We start from the raw sequence: 13,000 nt of genomic DNA on the forward strand, positions 1-13,000 counted from the left end.
TGAAGAAATTTATTATGAAATGCAAGCATATTACTTTAGATCCATCTTAACTTTTAAATTGATATGTCAATACTTAATAAATTTAAATTTAAAATCAATTAAACTAGTTTTAAAGCTATAATAAAAACAACGATATTACCCATCGATAAATGTGGGTGATATCAAAGATTCCATCAAAAATTGTTTTTTTGGTACATTGTCATAAAAAGGCATTAATAAACGATTAAATTGTACATCGGTAGAGTCAATAAATTAACTTGGTTCAGTGAAGCTGATTTAGCCCCTTACGGTATTTTTCATCCTGGGCACGCACTTCCCTTTCATCCAATGCATTGCGGGGGAGGAACATACATACGAGGTCTGCTAGTCTGCTCTTTCGAAAAGTTAGTCTGCTCCTCCGTCGATTTATATGATCCAATCCAGCTTATTTTTATCCCCTTCCCCCAGTATTGGTTTGGTCTAACCTGGGGAGATGGGGCTAATGAATCACTATAAATAAAGTACCTAATACGCCTATCCCAACACGCCTATTGCAATAAGTTGTGGTTAGCTCAGCAATTTCCCTCTCACTCATTACTGAAAGTTGACGGAATGTGATTAAACGAATCTTTGGTTTAAGCACCTTTCCCCGTTCATTATTGAGAAGGGCTGGTTAATTAACTGATTTAAAGTGAACTGCTTCTTTCTAAAAGTTCCTCTCCTCATGGTGAGACCCCAATGGGTCTTGAACTGATGGACAAATAAAGCTAGGAGGTGTATTTGACTAGCAATTGTCTCAAAATGTGCAAACATAGGTCGATAGGTTTTTTAAATTGGAAAAATGATATGAGGAACGCATTTGCATAATATGTATTGGAAAATTTAAATTTTATATAGATATTGTAAAAGATAATATTTTAGTTTTATGGATCCTGGAGTTCGAAAGCATACCAGTGAAGTTCTTAGACTATCTTGTTCTTGAAGGGCAACACGGACACCAGATTCGACCTCTAGAAACTCAGATCAATGTCATAGCTCAAACCTGAGAGAATAACAAGGATACTTTTAAATTCAAGTGAGTTAGAAACTACCTCCTCAATTTTGGGAAGAAAAGAGTTATAAATTAAATGTAGTCTTCAACAAATGTGAAACTTATAATACTTAAAAAACAAATAAAAAATAAAGAAACTTATGCAAATAGTTACATGCATCCATTGCAAAGTACATCCATCACACAAAAAAAAATCCATCATACACCACTAAATAACAAAAAACCAAATTTATAAAAAATATTAATAATATTCAAATTATAAAGTGAATTGACTTTAGAAAATTGCTAGATTCAACTCTCTTGCTCGTGAATTTGGCGTGTTCATATAATGATAACGGAACAATAAATGTAAGTCAAAATGTGACAAATTTATAAAATAAAATAAATTTTATTTTACCAAAATCACAATGGTCAAATTCAATATTCAAGCTTCCATACATGAGAATTGTAGATTTTTCCTTGGCCAACACACAAATTATGAAGGGCAGATTGTCTACAACTAAATTTCCTATATCGGCTTGCAGCTGGAAAGTTCCAAGAAAACTAAAAATCTTCTGAACCACAAGACTAAATTCATTGCATGCTCAAGTATATCATGCTCCATGAATAATAACTAGGCATACCATATACAAATCTACAACTCTTTTCTAGTGTCCTGAATAAGTATGAAAGGATTTACAGTTACCTGTGCTAGTTCTAACAATGTAAATTCCCCAGGATTCCCAAGATTGAAAGGACCAACATGCCTCCATAAGTCACATAAGGCATTCAACCTTCGGGGTTTCCAAGGAAGTGTTTGTAGTTAATTTTTATTTGAGAAGTGAAAGAAAACAGTACCATATTACTTCCAACAACACGGAGCGATAAACAATGGACCAATATTTCTGCTGTAATTGTCAACTTACCAGATCATAAACGAACTAGAATCTCTGTGTATGTTTCCCATCTCCATAGAATGTCAAAGGCTCCTTGCACAAAGGCTATACATAATAATAAGGAATTTATCAAAATTATCTTAGACAAGAAAAAGGAATAAATCCCAAATTAACTCACTATAGAAAGAAAAGATTAAGCACAAAGGAACTAGAAAATAATTAAGGCACATAATCAAAAGGTTATACAAAGGTCCTAAGTGAATAGAAAAGCATAATTCAAAAAGATAAATGATTATAATCATTTGGGGAAATCATCAAAGCAGTGGAAAAAAAATTGTCTTAAGCAAAAGCACCATTAAGTGCAATAATACAATATTACAAACATAAGAAATCCAAATACTTCCCAAAGTTCCATAATACCTGCCAAAGTTCCTTAAATACATGCTTCTTCTTACTGAACCATATAAGATGTTTTTTAATTACCCTGTGAATGACTTATTACTTCATATAATTTTCGGGCAAATATAATTTTCAAAGATTTCTATTAGAATAATTAGGTTTCTATTCGGTATTTTGTGGTACCTATCAAACTACTAAAGGATTGCTAACCTTTATTGGACTATGTCTTGCAATAAAAAATCTCTAGGCCTTTTGAAAAACACACCAAATAGTACGACACTTTTGAATAGGAACCAAGCTAAAAAGAAAAATCAAAGTACCAGTAAACAGATAATGTAGCTCTAGATTTTTCTTCAAGGAGAATCATCGTATGGTCTACAACTACACAACCTATGTAACACCAACATTCAATGCATAATACAACTACAAAGTTATGAGATCATAGCCTTGAGAGTCTGGGAAGAAAATCAATAACTTACCTGAGCAACAAAATTACTTACAATCTGACCAACATCAAGGCACATTCGCAGACTGCATGTATTGAAAATTTGAGAAATATGAACTTGAAAGCACGATATCAAATAAGTATCTTGGCAAGTGTGATGTGAAATAAGGTTTAATATATTTAGATTTAATACAGATATTAAGACAAACTCAGATTCACAATACACCTCAACATTTGCTCCCCTGTGATAATCCATTGTTAGAGTTTCGGTTGTTTTCTTACCCTCATCATAGCAACTGCGGACTCTTGAATATCACCATGAAAACGATAATTCTTTTAGTTTTCAATACAAGGAAAACATCGAACAATAATTGAAAATAAAACATGGTGACTGCCTTCATCCAAGGTAAGTCCGATAAGAAACTAATCGATGGGATTAACATTGCTCCAATATGCTTCAGTTTGAGGATGTTCAAGAGGATCTCCATAAAACTCACTTGTACTTGTAAGCAAAAAGCATGCCCCAACATGCTTGGAAAGTCTGAGCATGTTCAAGGTTCCTAGAACATTAGTTTTGTAAAGCTCGAGTTAAGGATTCAGAGCAAAACATAACAATTTTATAAAAAAAAAATACTGAATAGAAACCTCCATTGTGAAAAATAGCAAGATCTACAGAAATTTACTTAAAAAGCATACATTCATTTCATATTTCGATGAGTAAAGGATATGATAGTATTCACATGATTATGTTTCCCTTAGTAAATGGTTTCCATCTGAGTGGGGAACCCAGGATGTAGGCCCTTATGGTTATATAAGGTTTTGAGAAAACATACCCAGTCACCTTTGAATAGTAGGCAAGGCATAGAGCTAAGTTGGTAATGTTGGTATTTTGATCTCTTGCCTTTTTCTAATAGTAATATATGCTTCTACCACAACAAATAATAACCATCTTGTTTATAACCCACCAAGAAGATAAGGTAACAACCCAGTCTAAAAGGTGGTCTTACATGAGCATAAGTGTTGGATAACCTGACCTGAGCTCTGCTCCCCAACTCTAGAGGTCTGGAGCACCCGTTAGGTGGAGGTAAGGAATAGGGTGCTATAAGGAGAAAAAGAGATTCGCATCTGGGTCAGCAGGATATTTATTCCCCTCAAACTGAAATATTTGCAGAGCTCTTTGAGGGGAGGGAATAAATAAAGGGTGAGGTACGTTAAGTGGATCGACCAACAAACAATTATTTTTGAAATTATGAAATTGCGTAATTACATAGATAAAGAGAATGACATCGGGAAGAACTCTCAACATCTCTTAGTTAGTGAAAACACCGCCCAAATCACTCATTATTTGAGTTGGTCACCAATGCAAGTAGAAAATGAAGATGTAGAGCTTGAAACCCGAGACTCGCACCTTTTATGGTTTTATTACTTCTATGTTGAATGGAAGAAATGGAGCCCTGTACTTTGATTGTTAGGATATTCCGACACATAGGAAATAGTTAAGTATAACTTGGTATAGTGTAGAGTTAGGTAAAGCGTGTTTCTTTACTATGTACTTTTGTAACTTACAATTTGATGGTCACGATATGTTCTAGACATGAAGTGATCCGACGGTTCATTCTCTCCTCGGTATTAATGACACTTGACCCGTGGCTTGACACCCGATTGGTCCATGATCTCTGTTTAAAGAGCATGGAGGGTCATTTGTGTTGGGTTGTGTTATATTCTTTCCACGAATAGCCCACATAGTTAACCGGGGGGTTAGAGGGGGGGTAGAGCCCCCCCCTCGTTGTGCCTATTGCGTAGTGGGGGGGTCACGGGGGGTTTGAGGGGTGAAGGTAACCCCCCTCTATGGGGTCCAGGGCAACGCCCCGGAAAAGTTTGGTTTTGGACCCTATATTAGGTTGGGCGGACCTACCTATGTTTTTGTGCATGATTTTCGCACATGGTTTTGGATGCGATGGTTTTCGGTCCATGGTTTTGGACGCGATGGTTTTCGGTCCATGGTATTGGATGCTTCGACATGTATAAATATGTATTTAACATTGAAAGGAACATAATGAAAAATCAAGCTGGTATTCTCGGTTTTGGGATATAGGGGAAAATCTCTGTGTATATGTGTTTTATGTGTTATGCTCTCGCATTGTTTATTTTCTGTGTTTTAGAATTCGTATGCAGGTAATTTCTATACGGGGTTAAAACCTACATTTGTTATTAGAGTTGTTTTAGCTTCAAGGGGACGCCTTTGTCGCTGAGGGATTTCGCTCGGGCTTGTGGTAGACCTTGTTCAGTGGGAGATCTGTGGGATTGATTCTAGTGGTGAAAGAAGATGGCGAGCAGTGGAAAGATAGAGATCGAGAAATTTAATGGTCAAAGTTTTGAGTTATGGAAACTCAAGATGGAGGATTTGTTGGTGGATAAAGATTAGTGGATCGCGGTAGATCCAGATACTAAACCAACGAGAGTGTCCGATGAATAATGGAAGAAGTTGGATCGGAAGGAAAAGAGCACAATACGATTGTGTGTCTCAGATTTAGTATTGCTGAATGTATCAGGGGAAGCTATGACGAAGGCTTTGTGGGACAAGTTAGGGACTTTGTACCAATCTAAGTCTCTGGTGAATAAACTGTTCCTACGGAAAAAGCTGTATAACCTGAGGATGAAAGATGGATACTCGGTGACAGAGCACCTGAACGCATTTAATACTGTGGTAAGTTAGTTATTATCTGTTGATATTAAAATTTCAGATGAAGATAAGTGCATTAGTTTGTTGTGTTCTCTACCAGATTCGTGGGATAGTCTGGTTATTGCAATAGGTAGCAATGCAACTGTCTTGCAGTTTGATGAAATAGTCTCCGTATATGCGCACATCTTCCGTATATGCACAGTTTCCGTATATGCGCACATCTTTCGTATATGCCAAGTTTCCGTATATGCACACATCTTCCGTATATGCCCAGTTTCCGTATATGTGCACATCTTCCGTATATGCCCAGTTTTCGTATATGCGCACATCTTCCATATATGCCCAGTTTCCGTATATGTGCACATCTTCCGTATATGCCCAGTTTCCATATATGCACACATCTTCCGTATATGCCCAGTTTCCGTATATGCGCACATCTTCCGTATATGCCCAGTTTCCCAGTTTCTGTATATGCGCACATCTTCCGTATATGCACAGTTTCCGTATATGTGCACATCTTCCGTATATGCACAGTTTCCGTATATGCGCACATCTTCCGTATATGCCCAGTTTCCGTATATGCGCACATCTTCCGTATATGCACAGTTTCCGTATATGCGCACATCTTCTGTATATGCCCAGTTTCCGTATATGCGCACATCTTCCGTATATGCCCAGTTTCCGTATATGCGCACATCTTCCGTATATGCCCAGTTTCCGTATATGCGCACATCTTCCGTATATGCCCAGTTTCCGTATATGCGCACATCTTCCGTATATGCCCAGTTTCCTTATATGCCCAGTTTCCGTATATGCGCACATCTTCCGTATATGCCCAGTTTCCATATATGTGCACATCTTCCGTATATGCCCAGTTTCCGTATATGCGCACATCTTCCGTATATGCCCAGTTTCCGTATATGCGCACATCTTCCTTATATGCACAGTTTTCGTATATGCGCACATCTTTCGTATATGCCCAGTTTCCGTATATGCACACATCTTCCGTATATGTCCAGTTCCGTATATGCCCAGTTTCCGTATATGCGCACATCTTCCGTATATGACCAGTTTTCGTATATGCACACATCTTCCGTATATGCCCAGTTTCCGTATACGCGCACATCTTCCGTATATGCCCAGTTTCCGTATATGCACACATCTTCCGTATATGCCCAGTTTCCGTATATGCGCAGTTTTTGTATATGCACACATCTTCCGTATATGCCCAGTTTCCGTATATGCACACATCTTATGTAGAACAAACATATTTAGGCAAAAAAGTTCTAAGGTTAGTTGTAATATATCATGGTCAAGACCAAAAAAGATGTATTAAGGGAATTAAGTGAAACTTGCAAATCTCAGTGCATTATCGTGCATGTATTTATATGGTATGACTTTGGATGTTAAGATAATTATTTTGTTATGAAGATAAATGTTACGATAATTAAGACATTGAAATTATTGAAGTCAATCTTTATGATCCCAGGTCAAAGCTAACCACTAGATATTAAGAAAGAAACATATTTATCTTTGAGCACGTTATACAAAAGTCAACAACATAAGTGCCCTCATACAAGATGATTAAAATGTGTCCCAATAAATGAACATTGAATTGCCTATATTTATTAAAAATGACAAGCCATGCATAAGCCTTCACAAAAATATGAGTTTGAGAAGAACTACTAACCAAGTATATGAATTTTTCTTAAGCATCACTCTGGCATTGAGATAGATGGATATAATTATCTATTTACAAGTTTAGGGTGCATAACACTAATAAATTAGAAATTGTTAGTATTTGTGGAAGATGAGGAGACAAGGAGACAAATCTAATTGATGTTGCAAAACTAACAAAATTTTAGTTATATAATGAACATGCACAATATATGAAAACTTCCCTTGTGGTTGATCACTCATTCATTTGATCATGAATTAATTAACTGATCACAAAAGCTATGGATTACTATGTAAACTTGTATTATAACTCTAACAAAGATACATTTCTATGCTTATGAATCAATTATACGAATTAAACTTAATTTATATTGAATATATAAATAATTATTTCATGGGAGGACAGGAGAATGTCAGGCAGGTTGGATCAAGTTGCGTAACATGTGTGAGGTTGAGAAATTATGAGTGTATATTGTAGTAGTTTCAGATTGTTATGGACATTGAATGAGATTGTTTTGGATTCATTGTCATTGGTAATGGAAGATATGCGCATGTATTCTTTATATCCCTAACTTTTTGTATGTGCATATCTTCCGTATATGCACGTCGTTCTTGTATCTACATTGTAGATGCGCAAATTCTATATACAGAAATTGCGCATATACGGAAACTGTGCATATACGGAAGATGTGCGCATATACGATAACTCCATCCAAGATCACCACCAAGAGAAAACATAGTTTCTTGAGTCCAGTAAATAAAAGGAGGCGATGTGGTCGCAAGTCAAAATCAGGGACAGATATTCTACAATTTGAAAGGGTTGGACAAGTTCATGCAAGGAAAAAAAATAATGGATGAACAATTGGAGTCATCTCCTCAAAAACAAGGAAATGTGGACCACGTGCCTGAGATAATTCAAGATTCTATTATACCCAATATTGGTATGGAAATTTCATGCTATGCATTGTTTTACGTTAAATGCGATATATTATCATGTTCAACACATTTGCATGACTATATGAACTATTTTTATTGTTACAGCTGAGGGACCCACATCTCACAACATTCCAAGTTGTCGAATTCGTTTATTCGATGAACATGCTACTGAAAAAATATCTAGCATTGAGAACACTGCTTCAGCGATTAACACCCCAATATCCTCCCCAAGGGTGCTCCCCCCTATTGTTGAACAAATTAAGATGTATCATCGCCCATACCCACCACCTTCTTCCTCCATAAATTCTTCCATGCCTATAACCACCTCTGTAATACCTTCCCAATGCTCACCCCTACCCTTCAATCATCCACCATTCTCATTTTTTCAATCGTCCACCCTTAACATTCCAATTTCCCCCCCTAGGTTAATCCCCCGGCCTACAGTGATTCCCACTATTGTACAACCGGTGGGGGTGTATCGTCGCCCGCACCCACTACCTTTTCCCTATTTCACATCCACCATGCCTTTATCCAGCGCCCCTGAACCATGCCTATATCCGTCACCAAGTGCTCCGCCATCTACCCAGGAAGGGTTGTCTTCTCCATTGCCTCAAATCCTCACGGTGAGAATGAGTATTTGATCAAATGTAGTAAATGAGAATAAAAAATTTAGTTATTTCCTAGAATAATTAGAGATCTATGTATTTTTTTTAATTTTAAATTTCTGGCATTTAAAAAATATTGATAACACAACCAAAATATATATATATATATATATATATATATATATATAGAGGTTATAAATTAAATATTTCAATATGGAGAGTTGAGTGATTTGATGTTTATTTCAAAAATTATTTACTAATAATCAAGATTGCAAAAACATTTTGACATGGAAAATAGAATTTATAACAAATATTTTAATGAACTTATGAAGTATATATTTCAATGTCAAATATATACATATTACATATCTTCCGTATATGCCCAGTTTCCGTATATGCGCACATCTTTCGTATATGCCCAGTTTCCGTATATGCGCACATCTTCCGTATATGCCCAGTTTCCATATATGCACACATCTTCCGTATATGCCCAGTCTCCGTATATGCGCACATCTTCCGTATATGCCCAGTTTCCGTATATGCGCACATCTTCCGTATATGCCCAGTTTCCGTATATGCGCACATCTTCCGTATATGCCCAGTTTCCGTATATGCGCACATCTTCCGTATATGCCCAGTTTCCGTATATGCACACATCGTCCGTATATGCACACATCTTCTGTATATGCCTAGTTTCCGTATATGCGCACATCTTCCGTATATGCCCAGTTTCCTTATATGCGCACATCTTCCGTATATGCCCAGTTTCCATATATGCGCACATCTTACGTATATGCATAGTTTCCGTATATGCGCACATCTTCCGTATATGCACAGTTTCCGTATATGCGCACATCTTCCGTATATGCCCAGTTTCCGTATATGCGCACATCTTCCATATATGCCCAGTTTCCGTATATGCGCACATCTTCCGTATATGCCCAGTTTCCGTATATGCGAACATCTTCCGTATATGCCCAGTTTCCGTATATGCGCACATCTTCCGTATATGCGCACATCTTCCGTATATGCCCAGTTTCCGTATATGCGCAGATCTTCCGTATATGCCCAGTTTCCTAGTTTCCGTATATGCGCACATCTTCCGTATATGCCCAGTTTCCGTATATGCGCACATCTTCTGTATATGCACAGTTTCGTATATGCGCACATCTTCCGTATATGCACAGTTTCCGTATATGCGCACATCTTCCGTATATGCCCAGTTTCCGTATATGCGCACATCTTCCGTATATGCACAGTTTCCGTATATGCGCACATCTTCCGTATATGCCCAGTTTCCGTATATGCGCACATCTTCCGTATATGCCCAGTTTCCGTATATGCACACATCTTCCGTATATGCACAGTTTCCGTATATGCGCACATCTTCCGTATATGCCCAGTTTCCGTATATGCGCACATCTTCCGTATATGCCCAGTTTCCGTATATGCACACATCTTCCGTATATGCCCAGTTTCCGTATATGCGTACATCTTCCGTATATGCCCAGTTTCCGTATATGCACACATCTTCCGTATATGCCCAGTTTCCGTATATGCGCACATCTTCCGTATATGCCCAGTTTCCGTATATGCCCAGTTTCCGTATATGCACACATCTTCCGTATATGCGCACATCTTCCGTATATGCCCAGTTTCCGTATATGCGCACATCTTCCGTATATGCCCAGTTTCCGTATATGCGCACATCTTCCGTATATGCCCAGTTTCCGTATATGCGCACATCTTCCGTATATGCCCAGTTTCCGTATATGCGTAGTTTTTGTATATGCACACATCTTCCGTATATGCCCAGTTTCCGTATATGCGCACATCTTCCGTATATGCCCAGTTTCCGTATATGCGCATAGTTTCCATATATGCGCAATTTCTGTATATGGAATTTGTACACATCTTCGGAAGATGTGTGCATATACGGAAACTGGGCATATACGGAAGATGTGTGCATATACAAAAACTGCGCATATACGGAAACTGGGCATATACGGAACTGGGCATATACGGAAGATATGTGCATATACGGAAACTGGGCATATACGAAAGATGTGCGCATATACGGAAACTGTGCATATAAGGAAGATGTGCGCATATACGGAAACTGGGCATATACGGAAGATGTGCGCATATACGGAAACTGTGCATATACGGAAGATGTGCGCATATACGGAAACTGGGAAACTGGGCATATACGGAAGATGTGCGCATATACGGAAACTGGGCATATACGGAAGATGTGTGCATATATGGAAACTGGGCATATACGGAAGATGTGCACATATACGGAAACTGGGCATATACGGAAGATGTGCGCATATACGAAAACTGGGCATATACGGAAGATGTGCGCATATACGGAAACTGGGCATATACGGAACTGGGCATATACGGAAGATGTGTGCATATACGGAAACTGGGCATATACGAAAGATGTGCGCATATACAGAAACTGTGCATATACGGAAGATGTGCGCATATACGGAGACTATTTCATCAAACTGCAAGGCAGTTGCATTGCTACCTATTGCAATAACCAGACTATCCTACGAATCTAGTAGAGAACACAACAAACTAATGCACTTATCTTCATCTGAAATTTTAATATCAACATATAATAACTAACTTACCACAGTATTAAATGCGTTCAGGTGCTCTGTCACCGAGTATCCATCTTTCATCCTCAGGTTATACAGCTTTTTCCGTAGGAACAGTTTATTCACCAGAGACTTAGATTGGTACAAAGTCCCTAACTTGTCCCACAAAGCCTTCGTCATAGCTTCCCCTGATACATTCAGCAATACTAAATCTGAGACACACAATCGTATTGTGCTCTTTTCCTTCCGATCCAGCTTCTTCCATTATTCATCAGACACTCTCGTTGGTTTAGTATCTGGATCTACTGCGATCCACTAATCTTTATCCACCAAAAAATCCTCCATCTTGAGTTTCCATAACTCAAAACTTTGACCATTAAATTTCTCGATCTCTATCTTTCCACTGCTCGCCATCTTCTTTCACCACTAGAATCAATCCCACAGATCTCCCACTGAACAGGGTCTACCACAAGCCCGAGCGAAATCCCTCAGCAACAAAGGCGTCCCCTTGAAGCCAAAACAACTCTAATACCAAATGTAGGTTTTAACCCCGTATAGAAATTACCTGCATACGAATTCTGCATACGAATTCTAAAACACAGAAAATAAACAATGCGAGAGCATAACACATAAAACACATATACACAGAGATTTTCCCCTGGATCCCAAAACCGAGAATACCAGCTTGATTTTTCATTATGTTCCTTTCAATGTTAAATACATATTTATACATGTCGAAGCATCCAATACCATGGACCGAAAACCATCGCGTCCAAAACCATGGACCGAAAACCATCGCATCCAAAACCATGTGCGAAAATCATGCACAAAAACATAGGTAGGTCCGCCCAACTTAATATAGGGTCCAAAACCAAACTTTTCCGGGGCGTTGCCCTGGACCCCATAGAGGGGGGTTACCTTCACCCCTCAAACCCCCCGTGACCTCCCCACTACGCAATAGGCACAACGAGGGGGGGGCTCTACCCCCCCTCTAACCCCCCGGTTAACTATGTGGGCTATTCGTGGAAAGAATATAACACAACCCAACACAAATGACCCTCCATGCTCTTTAAACAGAGATCATGGACCAATCGGGTGTTAAGCCACGGGTCAAGTGTCATTAATACCGAGGAGAGAATGAACCGTCGGATCACTTCATGTCTAGAACATATCGTGACCATCAAATTGTAAGTTACAAAAGTACATAGTAAAGAAACACGCTTTACCTAACTCTACACTATACCAAGTTATACTTAACTATTTCCTATGTGTCGGAATATCCTAACAATCAAAGTACAGGGCTCCATTTCTTCCATTCAAAATAGAAGTAATAAAACCATAAAAGGTGCGAGTCTCGGGTTTCAAGCTCTACATCTTCATTTTCTACTTGCATTGGTGACCAACTCAAATAATGAGTGATTTGGGCGGTGTTTTCACTAACTAAGAGATGTTGAGAGTTCTTCCCGATGTCATTCTCTTTATCTACGTAATTACGCAATTTCATAATTTCAAAAATAATTGTTTGTTGGTCGATCCACTTAACGTACCTCACCCTTTATTTATTCCCTCCCCTCAAAGAGCTCTGCAAATATTTCAGTTTGAGGGGAATAAATATCCTGCTGACCCAGATGCGAATATCTTTTTCTCCTTATAGCACCCTTTTCCTTACCTCCACCTAACGGGTGCTCCAGACCTCTAGAGTTGGGGAGCAGAGCTCAGGTCAGGTTATCCAACACTT

The sequence above is a fragment of the Pinus tabuliformis genome, chromosome 2_2 (genome assembly GCF_031772625.1).
Source record: "Pinus tabuliformis cultivar Carrire ecotype Pingquan chromosome 2_2, CPIR1, whole genome shotgun sequence".
NCBI lineage: Eukaryota > Viridiplantae > Streptophyta > Pinopsida > Pinales > Pinaceae > Pinus > Pinus tabuliformis.